Source organism: Durio zibethinus, chromosome 27 (genome assembly GCF_047325235.1).
Source record: "Durio zibethinus cultivar Kanyao isolate XHJ-2024 chromosome 27, ASM4732523v1, whole genome shotgun sequence".
Lineage (NCBI taxonomy): Eukaryota > Viridiplantae > Streptophyta > Magnoliopsida > Malvales > Malvaceae > Durio > Durio zibethinus.
Window position 1 is genome coordinate 4,770,393 of NC_143188.1, and position 15,744 is coordinate 4,786,136.

The window sequence follows — 15,744 nt, forward strand, 5'->3', positions numbered from 1 at the left end:
GCACGATGTTGAGTTGTTGAAGGTCGATGATGACGAAAGAGATGAAGAAACCAAAAGACAAACTAAATGGGTTTAGGGGTTTTGGTTGGTTGCAATATAGCTTTCAATCATTCTTTGTAATAGCAATTTGGGATTACAAAGTTCAAGATAGGGGAATGAATTTAAAAAATGATCAGTGAAAGCATTTTACCAAAAAAATGCCTTCAATTTTTTAATGGAATATTCAAAGTATTTTTTGGGCAAAAACACATTGAATAATCTCAAAATAAAAATTCTGAATTATTGAAGGCATTTTTAATAGAAAATGCCTTTAATAATCTGTACTAAAAAATTAGAGGAAATTATTAAAAGCATTTTTTGTCAGAAACATCTTCAATAACCCTATTCAATTCTTTTTTACGGATTATACAAGGTGTTTTCTGAATAAAAATGCCTTTAATAACCCTATTCAATAAAAATTGATGGAGATTATTGAAGGCATTTTTTGCTATAAACACCTTGAATAATCCCCTCTAAATGAACAATTCATAGGTTATTGAAGGTATTTTTGACGATAAAACACCTTCAATAATAACTTATTCAAGGCTTTTTTGACCAAAAACACATTCAATAACCCCATTCAATATTTTGTAAGGGATTATTCAAGGAGTTTTTTAGCTAAAATGCCTTCAATAATCCCATCATAAAAATTAAAGAGGATTATTCAAGGCATTTTCTGAGTAAAAACGACTTGAATATTTCAAAAAAAAACGTTGGGATTATTGAAGGCATTTTTGACAAAAAATGCCTTTAATAATCCCCTCTAAATGAATAATTTGTGGGTTATAGAAGGCGTTTTTAGCTAAATATACCTTGAATAATTTATGAATTTTTCAAGGCATTTTTAGCCAGAAATACCTTCAATAACCCCATTTAATATTTTATAAGGGATTATTTAAGGTATTTTCTGACTAAAAACACCTTTAATAATCCCATCATAAAATTGAAAGGGATTATTCACTGTGTTTTCTGCGCAAAAAAGCCTTGAATATGCCAAAAAAATGCTTAAATTATTGAAGGTGTTTTTGATAAAAAAAAATGCCTACAATAATCTCCAATGAATGAATAATTCATAGGTTATATAAGGTGTCTTTACCTAAAAATACCTTCCATAACCCCATTCAATATTTTGCAAGGATTATTTAAGGCGCTTTCTGGCTAAAAACGCCTTAAATAATGTCATTTTAAAAAATTGAGGGAAATATTGAAGGCATTTTTGACAAAAAAAATACTTTCACTAATCCACTCATAAAAAATCTAAAGGGATTATTCAATGTGTTTCTGGCCAGAAACGCCTTTAATAACCCTATTCAATTTTTTATAAAAAGATTATTCAAGACATTTTTCAAGCTTAAACGCCTTAATTAATCCTCACCTAAAAAATATAAGGGATTATTCTCGAAAACACCTCAAATAATCTTTCATAAAAAATTAGAGGAAATAATCCCCTATCTAGAGATTATTCAAGGTATTTTCTAACCAAAAACATCTTTAATAATCCATTGTTCTTACTTTATACTCCCTCATCTTAGGATTGAAAACCTTTTAAAAAAAATAAAAACTTATTAAAGCAAAAGTAGTGAAAATTTTGTTCCCACTATCCTTACCTTGCCTTTTAGTCTTTACCTTGCCTGAAGCTTATCTTGTCTCACTCTCCCTCACCTTTGATCTTTTTAACTTTGTAGCCAAAATCCTTGTTTAAATTTTCAAGCTTTAAAACTTTGTTTTCCTTGCACAAATCTCTCATTTCTATATAGTTTTTACACACTGCTCAGATTTTGTCCTTTTACAATTATGAGTTACTTTTCTTCTATCCTCTGCCTCTTTCTTGGTTATTCAATTGAAATTGATTTTGGTTGTGCTTCTTCTGAAAATACATAAGTTTAATTATAAAGGTACATCTGAAATATTATTCTTAATAAAAATGTTATATTATGCTTACATAGTCAAATTTTATTTAGTGTTTAAATTAAATGCTATTGTTTTATATTGTTTTAATTTAAGTTTTTAAATTAAGTATAATTTTATTACTAGGGCAAATCATCTTACATTCTATGGATAAGCCATAGATATATTTGACGTAGAGAGCCAGTTAAGAATAAATAAAAGGAGTCACTAGTTTTTTAGACTTTGCCTTTGCAATATCATCTGAAAATGGAAAATTTTGGAATCTTTGTGTTAAATGTGTCAACAAATTTAGAGTTTGTAGGAGATGTAGACACCCCAATCTGTCTGAAGTTCTACTTGGGTTTATTTTGTTAATAAAAAAATAAAAAATAAAAAATAAAAAATAAAAAAAGTAAAAAAATGAAAAATAGATAGTTGAGTTTATGTGAAATTGTTAGAACTGGTTTGTAAAGTTAAAGTTAGGTTTAAGGTTGAAATTCAAAGAAAATTAAGATTCCTTTTTGTATTGGAGTTTTCAAATTCAAAACCCTATAAATACATGTCCACACAAATCACACAAACACACAAAAAAAATTAGGGAGAGAAGCAAAAATCAGAGAAAGCAATCAAGAACATTTTTCAAAGATATTTTGGGGTTTTAAAATTTTTATCAAAAAATATGAAAAATTCATAGATTCCGACAACTTTTTCCAGTCTATCTCAAGCCGAGCCAAGCAAAGCCATTTTTTAAGCCATTACAACTTTTCTTCCTGTAATCTAGCATGCTGTAACCATTAGAGTCGAGCTGCTTCCTGTTTTGGGTATGTTTTTTACTTTATTTATTATTTTTTTTACTTTTTTTGCGTGATTGAATTTTAGAAAAAAATAAAAATAGAAAAAGTAAAAAATAAAATAAATTTTGGGAATAAATATTAATTATCCAATGATGGAATTTATAGGAATTTCAAATGGTAAATTTTTATAAAATTCATAGGTGAAAATTTTTGTCTAAATTTATCCCAAATGGTGGAATAATTTAGATAAACTTTTAATAACAATAATTAATATTTATTTTCAAAACAAAAAAAATAAAAATAAAAAATAAAAAGTATTGATAAAAATTTTTGGAATTAAGTACAAATTACCTAAAGATGTGATTCTTAAAAATTTCAAATGATAAATTTCTAAGAAATCTCTAGGTGAGAAATTTTCTCTAAATTTGTCCCAAATGGTGGAATAATTTAGATAAAATTTCAATAAAAGTAATTGTATTCTTTTCCAAATTTGGTTGAAAATATTTGATAATTATCTAATGATGAGATTCTTAGAAATTTCAAATGAAAAATTCTTAAGAAATCTTTAGGTGAGAAATTTCTTAAAATTTGTCCTAAATAATGGAAGAATTTAAACGAAATTTCAATAAAAAATAATTGTCATATTATTTTTCCTCCGAAGACAAAAAAATAAATAAAGCGAAAATATTTCTAAATTGACCCAAATGGTGAAAATTTTAGAAATCCAACAAAAAAAAGGGAATTTCTAAATAGGCCTAAATGGTGAAAAATTCAAAAATTAAAAAATATATATATTTCTAATTTGGCCCAAATTGTGGAATAATTAGATATATTTTCAACAAAAAAGAATAATAAATAAACTTTTTTTCAATGATGGAGTCTCTTTAAGGAAACAAATAAAATCCTTAAATACTCTTAAGGTAAGAAAATATTTTTAAAAATTCTACCAAATTAATGGAAGAATCTTATAAATTATTTTTAATATTTCAACATAAAAATTTGAAACCATTAGACTGAAGAGCTAAGAATAAATTTAAAATAAAATAGTACCATTCTTTGGATGGGCATGTATGGGTGCTATAATCTTCCCTAAATGTAACCATACTCTCAAACCATGTTCTAGTTTGTAGACCTGAACTTATTATTTTAAAAACCTTTAGTCAAGCTTAGGAGCTCTTTAAAAGGATAGATTCCTTAGGTGGCCAATCACACTTAGTTAATAAAGATTGGTGGTGACTCCATTAATTTGTTAAGTCTAGCGATAGATTTACGGATTTATATGTTATGACAGTTTGGTGACTCCATTGGGGACAGCCATAGAGAGTCAAGCCATAATTTTTTAATTTATCTTATCCTTTGGTCTAATGGTTTTAATGATTTGTGTTTACTAATATTTTCATTTTTTTTCTTTTATTTGATTTTTTTTTTGGCATGATAACTATATGTTCCTTTACACACTATCACTTGCATTTGCATTATATAAGCTCTATACCAAGGCTCTGTCCCTTTTAGAAGGGAGTAAAGTACCTACACCCTTATGAGATGATAATCTCCGTAATGGCTAGCGAAATACTCCCACTCAAATTAAATCCTTTCCATTGGTAGCTTATGATGGGTGAAAATTGGATTGCCTTACTAGTCTATGATGAACAATGATGTAAGGAACAATTTGAAAATCTTTAGTGGTCAAAGTCACTTAACCCTGTATATAATCAACATCTAAGAGTCCAAACCTAAGATAGAGCCCTTCTTACCTAATGATAGATGTAACGTAAAGTTATGACACAATAAGGAACAGTTTGTGATCTAACTATTTTGTTTGTTTGACTTTATGTATTTGTATTACCATATCATACATCATTTTTATTATCATATGTAACATTTTACATCAGCATTAATTTTATTTTATTCATAAAAATGTACATTTCATTCATGCTTCAACATATCATGCATAAAGCATAGCATTTTTGATCATAATTATGGTGTTCAAGGTTCAAGATAGCTTCACCAACCAAGAACCCCACTCACCAATATAATACAAGAGCTCAAGCCAAATAGATGGAACAAAAAAATTCCAATCGTCTTGAGAGGATAGAGAAAGATTAAGAGAAGCTAGAAGGAGAGTTGAATAAGATTTTGGAAGCTTTGAACAAATTAAACAAAGGAAAAGGTATAGAAGAAAGTACTAGCCAACAAAACCATCCCTCACAAGAGGTGGATGACCCACTGCACCCACCTAGCTTTGGGCCATATCAAGCCCAACCTACACAAGATCCACCACTACAACAGTTCACCTATCCTATAGGATATATATACCCTGAAATGCCATCAGTTTCAAATTCAGGGCAATATCAGAGTTATGTAAATCCTATCTTTACCAAGAACACAGTATAACCAATACTAATCTTAATTTAGATAATCCAGAAGAGAAAAAAAAGTTGAGGCCTAAGGAAAATGAGACTTTAAAACCCTCAAAAGCTTAACAGAAGATGAACTTATTAGAGAAAAAGCTACGAGCAATGGAAAGAGTTGGGTTTTATGGTTCAGTAGATGCTGCTGGGCTTTGTTTAGTCCCATATATGGTTATTCTTTCAAAATTTAAGGTTTCAAAGTTTGAAAAGTATGATGGTACAAAATATCCAAAGACTCACATTACTATGTACTGTCAAAAAATGGCTGCCCATACTAATAATAAGAAACTATTAATGCATGTGTTCCAAGATAACCTCACAGGCTCTACTACTAGGTAGTATATCCAGTTGGACAGGACCCGCATTCGTTCTTGGAGTGATATGATCTATGACTTCATTAATCAGTACTAGTATATTATAAACTTGGCCCCTGATTGTCTTTCTTTACAGAATATGAAAAAGAAAGTGACTAAATCATTCAAGAAATATACTCATAAGTGGAGAGATATTACTTTTCAGATGCAGCCCACTTTGACTAAAAAAGAGACCACTGTGTTGTTTGTCAGCACTTTTAAATCTTTCTATTATGAAAAGATGATAGAGAATACAACAAAAAATTTTATTGATATGGTGATCTCAGGTGAAATCATTGAGAATGCCATTAAAAATGGTAAGTTGAAATGAGGGAATATTAAGAAGGCGTTAAAGAAGAAAAAGATCGAAGCTTCAATCGTGAACTTTGACAAACAATTCAGGGGATATCAACCCTATCCATCACAAAGTTACTATCCATACTATCCTACTATGAATAATATCTCACATTACCTTTACCAACTATATCCACAACCAGCTTACCCACAATTAGCCTTTTGAGTACCTGCATCATCTTTAAAGCCTAATAACCAAGCAAGGGGTTTAAAGAGATCTCGAGATAACCAAGAAAGGGAACATATTGACCCTATCCCTATGACCTATATTGAGTTATTCCCAGAATTGGTCAAAATAACTTAGTATCTCTAATTATTCTAGAACCGTTAAAGCCTTCTTATCCAAAATGGTACGACGATAATGTGACGTACACTTATCATAATGGAAATGTGGGTCATTCTATTAAAACCTATCTTGCTTTCAAACATAAAGTGCAAAGTTTGATCCAGAAAGACTCAGTGAGCTTCGACGAATCAAGAGGGCAAGATGTCAATAAAAATCCTTCACCTGATTGTATAGAGGCATAATTTTGAAAATGATGTTAAGGCTAGTTGGAAGCTACTTGTCATTCTAGATTTTTTTTTTATAGTATTGCTAGCAATTCTTTCATGCCATAAGACTTCATTTGTTATCATTTCAATAAAAGGCAAGGATGATGCATTTTATTACATTTTCTCTTTCACCCAATTACTATTCCATGTTTTTTTTTTCCATGTCCTTTTGTTCCCATTCTCAAATTTTAAATGATGAATGTTTAGATGATGATAGCAATAATTCTGGGATTTAATTTTGAGAACTCATTCATATTGATCTATGAAGAGCATTTGAGCAAAAAAAAAATTATTGGTAAAGGTGAAATAGATATGTCTTGAAGATGTGCAGTCTTTTATACAGATCCATGAGCTTGTTTTGCTCAATAGATGATGTTCAAGGAAAACTTTCATATTTGAGATGAAAAATGGTCATATTTCTTTTATCATTGAAAAACCATTCATTGCTATCCTTTTGAGCTTATTATGATTTTTTTTTTAAAAGAACCTCAACTAATGATCACCCTCCACACTGGGGGTAATTTTTGAAAAAGAAAAGGGGTAAAAGATCGTAAGTGGTCTCAAATAGAAAGAAAAAAAATAAATGCTACACATGATTTGGGGCAAAATAATGAAAGTCTTTTTGTGAATAATGAGATGAAAAAGGAAAAAGTAGTGAAATGAAGTGGAATGGGGCAAAATGCTAAGTTGCATCAAATGATGAAAAATGATCCTTTAGTTTTAAACCCTTTAAACACATGTTTTGAGCCTATTTTATCCATTTCTTTCATGACCCCTCACCATTGCCTGCATTACAACCTTTAAAAGTTTATTTGGATCAAATGTGAATGCTTAAATTGAATGATCATATGTTGGGCTAAGGCATGCTCATAACGAAACAATAGAATTATGTTCGTTGCTTTAGAGATTGATGTGGATGAAGGAAAAAATAGAAAAAGATAAAATAAATGAAAAAAATGAAAAAAAAAGAGAAAAAAAAAAGACTCAAATTGAAAATTCAAAAAGCCGATTTGGGTAAGTCTCTAAGTTAAAAGTTGGATAAATAGTTCATATAGATGAAAAATCAGAGACATCTAAAGATCTCAAAGCTGGGACAAAGTTTAATGAGTTCAAAAATAATTTTGATAGTAATGGAATGAGTTTTTTAAAAAAAATCTTGGATTAATGTTCAAAATTATCTAAGTATTCATTGTTTGGATGTTGTTACTCCATTTGTTCAATACCATTCCTAAGGACATATTTTGAATTTGCTATTTTGCCTAATCATTTTTATACTAGACTCACTCATTGATGATTACCTTTCCCTTAATTTACCTTGTACTCTCTTATTGTTGCATCTCTAAAATAAATTGAGAAAATGTCTGATTGCATTATAATTGTCAAAAATTGAAATGATGATAAATGAATGACAATGTGCATAAAAGAGTCTTGCATTCCTTTGAAACAAAATCTAGGATGATAAGGGGTAAAAAAAAAATGATGAAAAAATGGCAAAAACTTAAAAAGATGATTTGACAAGACACAAAGTGTGACAAATAATGAAATGGTGATGGATTGGTTGACATAATTTATGAGAAGTGGTCAAATGATGAAAATGATGTGGGGCAATGGATGAACTTGTTTTGGAATGGCTAGTGCTAAAAAGCCTGTGAATAGTGATCAAACGATGAAAATAATATGGATCAATGGGCAAAATTTATTCTAAAATAGCTAGTGCTAAGAAGCTTATGAATAGTGACCAAGTGATAGAAGATAAAGTTCATTCTGAAATGGCTAGTGCTAAGAAGCCTGTGAGTTGTGATTAAATGGCATTGATCAATAGACAAAATTTGTTTTGAAATTACTAGTATTGAAAAGCTTATAAATTGCGATCAAGTATCAATTGATGGAACTTGTTCTAAATGGTTAGTGCTGAGATGTTGGAAAAGAAAGATGAGAGAGATAATGGAGTCTTGAGAACCATATTACCACAATTAATTATAATTTCATGACATGGACATCCACATTACATGCATTGCATTTGCATTATTGTTTGGAGAATATTTGAAACTTTGGTTTAGCTATGCATTTGCATTATGCAGTAAATATTTGAATCATGGTTGAGAATATGACATTGTGAGAATCTAGATTGTTGCATTTGCATCATTAAGAAAGCATTTACATTATTGATCATGACATTCAATACATACAAAATTTTGACTTTGGTAAAAGTTTGAAGTTCATCTAAAAAAATGATTTTGAGTTTTAATGAAGTTTTGAGTCTTAAATGAGAATCTTTGAGTCATAAATGAAAATCTTTGAGTTTTAAATGAGAATCTTTGAGTCTTAAATGAGAATCTTTAACAAATCTTCAAATGAGAATCTTTGAGTCATAATAAGAATCTTTGAGTTTTTAAATGAGAATATTTGAGTTTTAAATGAGAATCATTGAGTTTCAAATGAGAATCTTTAAGTTTTCAAATGAAAATCTTTGAGTCTTAAATTAGAATATTTAAGAAATCCTTAAATGTGAATCTTTGAGTTTCAAATGAGAATCTTTGAATTTTCAAATGAGAATTTTTTAGTTTCAAATAAGAATCTTTAAGTTTTCAAATAAGAATCTTTGAGTCTTCAAATGATAACCTTCAAGTTTCAAATAAGAATTTTTTAGATGTGAAAGCCTAAAAATCATCAAATGTGAATCTTCAAACTAGAATGAAAAGTTTTGAACTTTTAGATGTGAATCTCCAAAATTCAAACGAAAAGCTTTAAATTTTTTAGATGTAAATCCCAAATTTAGGTAAACCTTTGAACTCAAATGAAAAGCTTCAAACTTTTGGATGAGAATCAACAAAACTCGAATGAGAATATTTAAATGTTGGATGTGAGTCATGCAATTTGCAAATACAAATCTTGAAATCTTGCAAATTTGAATTCTTGCATATTTGTAATTTTGTGAATTAAATTCTTGTGAAATTGAAATTTTGAGAATCAAATTTCAGTTAATTCTTGTGAAGCTAAATGGTTTTTGTGAATATAAACCTTTGAATTTCGAACTCAAATTGTGAATCTTTAAGTTTCCATCAAACCTAATCTGAATCCTCTGGACAGGATTATCAAAGAGCCTTTTATTTTTCAAAAGTTATTGTACCTCTGTTTAGAGGAGCCTTTTATTTTTTAAAGTTGTTGAGTCTCTGCTTAGAGGAGCCTTTATTTTTCAAAATTGTTGAGCCTCTGTTTAGAAGAGCATTATTTATTTTCCAAAGTCATTGAGTCTCTGTTTCGAGGAACATTATTTATTTTTCCAAAGTCGTTGAGCCTCTGCTTAGAGGAGCCTTATTTTTTTTTTTTCAAAAAGAAAAAAAAATGTGTTGATTCCTAGTTGGGTTGTCTACATCTTTGCATAATTTTTGTTTCATAAAAAATATGCAAATAGCGGTAGCTGTAGACATCCCAATCTGTCTGAGGTTCTACTTGGGTTAATTTTGTTAATAAAAAATAAAAAAATAAAAAATAGGTAGTCGAGTTTATGTAAAATTGTTAGAACTGGTTTGTAAAGCTGGAGTTGGGTTTAAGGTTGGAATTCAAAGGAAATTAGGATTTCTTTTTGGATTAGAGTTTTTAAATTTAGAACCTTATAAATACATGCCCACACAGATCACACAAACACAGAAAAAAAATTAAGGAGAGAGGAAAAAATTTGAAAGAGCAGTCAATAAATTTTTTCAAAGATTTTTTAGGGTTTTAAAATTTTTTGTAAAAAAAATATGGAAAATTTCTAGATTTCGATAACTTTTTTCAGTCTTTGTCTCAAGCTAAGCCAAGCAAAGCCACATTTTAAACCATTCCAGCTTTTCTTCCTGTAGCTGAGTATTGCTATAGCCATTAGAGTCAAGCCGCCTCACGTTTTAAGTATTTTTTGACTTTATTTTTTTATTTTTTTGAGTATTTTTGCATGATTAAATTTTTAAAAAAATAAAAATAAAAAAGGTAAAAAATAAAATAAATTTTGGGAATAAATATTAATTATCTAATGATAAAATTTATAGAAATTTTAAATGGTAAATTTCTATCAAATTTTTAGGTGAGAAATTTATCTAAATTTATCCCAAATGGTGAAATAATTTAGATAAAAGTTTTAATAACAATAATTAATATGTATTTTCAAAATAAAAAAAGAAAAATAAAAAAAAATATTGATAAAAAATTTTAAAATTAAGTATAAATTACCCAAAGATGAGATTCTTAAAAATTTCAAATGGTAAATTTTTAAAAAATCTCTAAGTGAGAAATTTTCTCTAAATTTGTCCCAAATGGTGAAATAATTTAGATGAAATTTCAATAAAAGTAATTGTATTCTTTTCCAAATTTGGTTGACAATATTTGATAATTATCCAATGATGAAATTGTTAGAAATTTCAAATGGTAAATTCTTAAGAAATCTCCAGGTGAGAAATTTTTTTAAATTTGTCCCAAATGGTGGAAGAATTTAAATGAAATTTCAATAAAAAATAATTGTCATATTATTTTTCTTTCAAAGAAAAAAAATAAATAAAAAGAAAATATTTTTAAATTAACCCAAATAGTGGAAAACTTAGAAATCCAACAAAAAAAGAGAGAATTTCTAAATAGGCCCAAATGGTGGAAATTTTTAAATTTTCAAAAAAAGAAAATATTTTTAAATTGACCCAAGTGGTGAAAAATTTAGAAATCCAATAAAAAAAGAGAGAATTTCTAAATAGGCTCAAATGGTGGAAAATTTAAAAATTAAAAAAAATAAAATATTTCTAATTTGGCCCAAATAGTAGAATAATTAGATATATTTTCAACAAAAAAGAATAATAAATAAACTTTTTTTTAATGACGGAGTCTTTTCAAGGAAACAAATTGATCCTTGAATACTCTTGAGGTGATAAAATATTTTTAAGAATTCTTTTCGATTGATGGAAGAATCTTATAAATTATTTCCAATATTCAACATAAAAATTTGAAACCATTAGACTCAAGACCTAAGGATAAATTTAAAATAAAATGGTACCATCCTTTATATGGGCATATAAAGGTGCTATAACCTTCCTCACATGTAATCTATTAAGTCTAGCTATAGATTTACAGATCTATATGTTATGACAAAAGAGATGCATTTGATCACATAATATGTCATGGTTTTCTTAAAGGATATGTTCGATATGTATTTTACGGGGAGGTCTTGGATACATGTTTACCTACTAGAATAACTAATGATGAAAAAAAAGGGCAAGTCCTAACATTTAGAATTTATTACATGATATGATGGCCAAAAGAGCTACGAATGTTAATGTGGGCAACATACAAGCTGGAGAAACTAGTGGAGAGCAACACCATGATCATAGAATTGATAGTGATAGCTTTTATGATTTATTTAAATATGCAGAGAAGAAACTATATCCAAATTGTAAAAACTATATCCAAATTGTAAAAACTTCACAAAGTTTTCCTTTGTAATCTATTTGTTCCACATTGAGTGTTTTAATGGTTGGACAAATAAATCTTTCAATACATTGTTAAAGGTTTTAAAACTTGCTTTGCCAAAAGGTAATACATTGTTAGGGTCTTATCAAGAATTGAAAAACATGATTCTTACCTTAAGTTTGGGATATGAACAAATCCATGCTTGTTCTAATGATTGCATGTTATTTTGGAAAAATATGGCAAATGAAGAAATATGTTCAAAATATGGCACTTCTAGGTGGAAAAATAACTTGAATGATGCAAAAAATGATTCCTAAGATATAGTGTAAAAAAAAAAAGTTGTTAAGATTTTGTGAATTCCAAGACTATAAAGGTTATTCATATTTTCAAAAATTGTTTCCTTGATGACTTGGCATGAATATGAGCATACTAAGGATGGACGTATAAGACATCCTGCAAATTCTCTAGCTTGGAAAGAATTAGATTCTTGATATCCTAAGTTTTCTTTTGACTCTAGTAATATTCTCTTAGGATTAGCTTCTGATGGCTTTAACTCTTTCAAAACTATGAGTGTGACATATAGCACTTGGCTTATTATATTGATACCCTATAACTTACCTTTATGGATGTGCATGAAATAACCAAACTTTATTCGTTCTCTACTTATTCCTAGTCCAAAAAGTCTTGGAAACAATATAGATATGTACTTGCAACTTTGGTAGAAGAGTTGCAAGAACTTTAGAAAGTTGGTGTTCAAACTTTTAATGCCTCAAAAAATCAAAACTTTCAACTGCGTGTAGCATTAATTTGGACTATTAACGATTTCCTTGTATCTGCCAATTTGTCTGGATGGAGTACTAAGGGAGAGTATACATGTCTTTGCTATAAATTTTATACTACATCTAAGTGGTTGCAACATGGAAAAAAGTATTATTACATGTGCCATTGTAGGCAGTTGCAACCTAATCATAGGTTTTAGAATGATAAAAACTCATTTGATGGGATTCAAAATTTTAAAAGTGCTCTTTCACCACCATCTGAGAGTGAAGTGTCAAGATAGTTAAAATAATGGAATGATAATAAATATGGGCCATGGAAAAAAAAGAGCATTTTATTCATATTATCTTATTGGGAACATCTTCTATTACGTCTCAATCTTAATGTGATGCATTTAGAAAAGAATGTGATAACATTCTTGGTACATTGATTAGGCAAGAAAAGAAGTCAAAAGATAACTACAAAGTGCGACTTAACCTTGTAGAAAAAGGTATAAAGAGTGTTTTTCATCCAAAGACTTGTCCTAGCACTAACACCTAATACTTGCCTCAAGCTTCATGTCAAATAAGCTTAATTGAAAAAAAAATTTGTTTAAAGATTCTTCAGGAAATGAAAACTTCAGATGAGTACTCTTCAAATATCCCACGTTGTGTGTAACTTAAACAATGGAAGGTAATTGGGCTCAAAAGTTACAATTGTTATCTTTTAATGTAAAAGTTCATTCATATAACAATATGATGGTCTTTACCTAATAAGGTGTGCTTGGTTCTTATTGATTTATGTACCTTTTTTAAAGAACTTTGTTCTAAAGTTCTTGAAGAACATAAGCTTAAATTATTTGAGTCTCGGGCTATATCAATTTTATATGAAATGGAGAAGATTTTCTCTTCATCTTTTTTCATAATAATGGTACATTTAGTTATCTATTTGGCAAATAAAGTAAAAATTATCGGTCCAGTCATTTATCAATGAATGTAACCTATTGAGAGATATATATTAAAGTGTTATAGATTTTTTTACATAAAATTCAACTAGGATGTTTGCTAATGATCTTTTCTATTGAACTTCCATTTATATAGGTTTCTTCCTACTCTTAAATCATATATGCGCAATAGAGCTTGTCTTAAAGATTCAATTGTGGAAGGGTACTTAACAAATGAATGCATAACTTTTTGTTCACGATACTTTAATTGGATGAAAACTATTTTTAATCGACCCATCTGAAATGAAGACAAGAATCCATTTGTAAATGAAGAAATATCCATTCTTTCTAATATAGAAAGACCATTGGGAACATTTAAACATAAAGGTTTTAATGTTAACTAGTGTAAAAGAATCTCACAAATTGTACTTGATGCTATAACTTTGGTTCAAGCACATCAATATGTGCTATTTAATTCTGCTGAGTTTGCTCTTTTTATAAAGTAAAATCACTTATCTACATGCATATTAAACTTGATAATTTTCTTTTGTAGTATATTGTATAGTCTTTTAAGAATTTTTTTATGTAGAAAACATAAGCAATTTCTTAAGAGGTATAATCGGTCTCTTCGACTTATGCCATATGAGATACAAAAGTTACAAAATGAAACTTTTCATGATTGATTTCATGATCATGTAAGTCGCACATCATGGTTTGGAATATATAATTAAAGTTTTTATAGTTAGATTAATATTTTAACTAAATATGAACTTGGATAGGCTGCTAATATGGATCAATTAGAAGATGGAAATATCACAGATTAACTTAGATGGCTTGCTCGTGATCCAACTAATAATGTTAAGAAATACACTGGTTATATAGTTAATAGTTTTAGATTTCATACCAAGGTATGTGAGAGATACTTGAAAACTCAAAATAATGGGATTGTTGTAACAACCAAAATAATAAGTTATGCAAGTATAAAAGATGCACAACCTATTCAGGTGGAAGTTAACTATTATGGGATTTTAAAAGACATCATTCAGTTGAATTGTATTCGTAGAATGAAAGTTATGTTATATAAATGTGATTGGATTGATATAAATAGAGGTTGCAAGAAGGATAAATTTGGTTTCACTCTTGTGAATTATTCATATTTAGCTCATAGTGGAACTAATTTGGTTCATCATCTTTTTATCTTGGCATCACAAGCTAAGAAAGTTTTCTATATGAAGGATGAAAAACATAATGGTTGGGTTACTGTCAAGAATGTAAATCTTAGAGATGTATTTGATATGAGTGATGAATCATCCTTATATAAGAGCAAAAAATGAAGAAATCTATTTTGAATTTGATGACACATAAGGTACTTCAAGTTGGGTTAGAAGTGAAGTTGATGATGAAGGAATGAATATCACATCAGAGATGAAAAAAGAGTATGCAGAAAAAGATCCTATAGATGAACATAATGGGGAGGACATTTTTTAATTCTATGTAATAGTTGAAATTGTTGCTAAGGTTTTGCAATGTAAGACATAGTTCACTAATATTTTGTTTTTGTGTAACTAGCTTGAATTACTTAATTTTGTGTGATCATGTAATATATTAAATTGTACTTTATGCTTTATATGGTTTGCCACTATAAAATTCTCTATTATTTTGTACTTATTATATTTTTTGTATTATTAGACTTGAGATGGCAAAGCATAAATGATTGAATATCACTATGGCAAATCATGCTTCTACTTTTCAACTGCAAACACAATCTAAAGAACAACATGTGCCTATAGATCCAGAAGCTTCACAACATGATCTTTTGCAAGAATCTCAAGAATCAATTTCTCAATCGACAAATAGTGAAGATCAAGATGAACAAGTTGAACATAATTCATGCATAAAAACACTATATTCTATTAGTACAATTCTTTATGTGTTATAAATATTGTACTTGTTTAAATTTTTAATGAATTTAATTGCTTTCTTTACATGTAATTTTTCTATGTAAGAAATGTTCAACATAAAAAAGCTCGAGGTCTTACATGTATGGCTGATATTTGAGATTTTGAAGAAGGGGAACATGTTGTAGTTAACGTCAATAATGATATTACATCTATCGATAATGAATCTTGCTCTTTAACTTGATTCATTGGTAGCATGGTGAGAATGCCTAGCTTTGCACCAATTAATTATATAAATTGTCATGAAATGTTCGATGCTAAGAAAAA

At 28.6% G+C, this 15,744-nt stretch overlaps 1 pseudogene; it reads left to right on the plus strand.

The window, feature by feature from the left end:
* The window catches only part of LOC149510862 (uncharacterized), a 29,022-nt pseudogene extending 14,169 nt beyond the window's left edge, over positions 1–14,853 (plus strand).
* Positions 14,854–15,744: the final 891 nt, after the last annotated feature.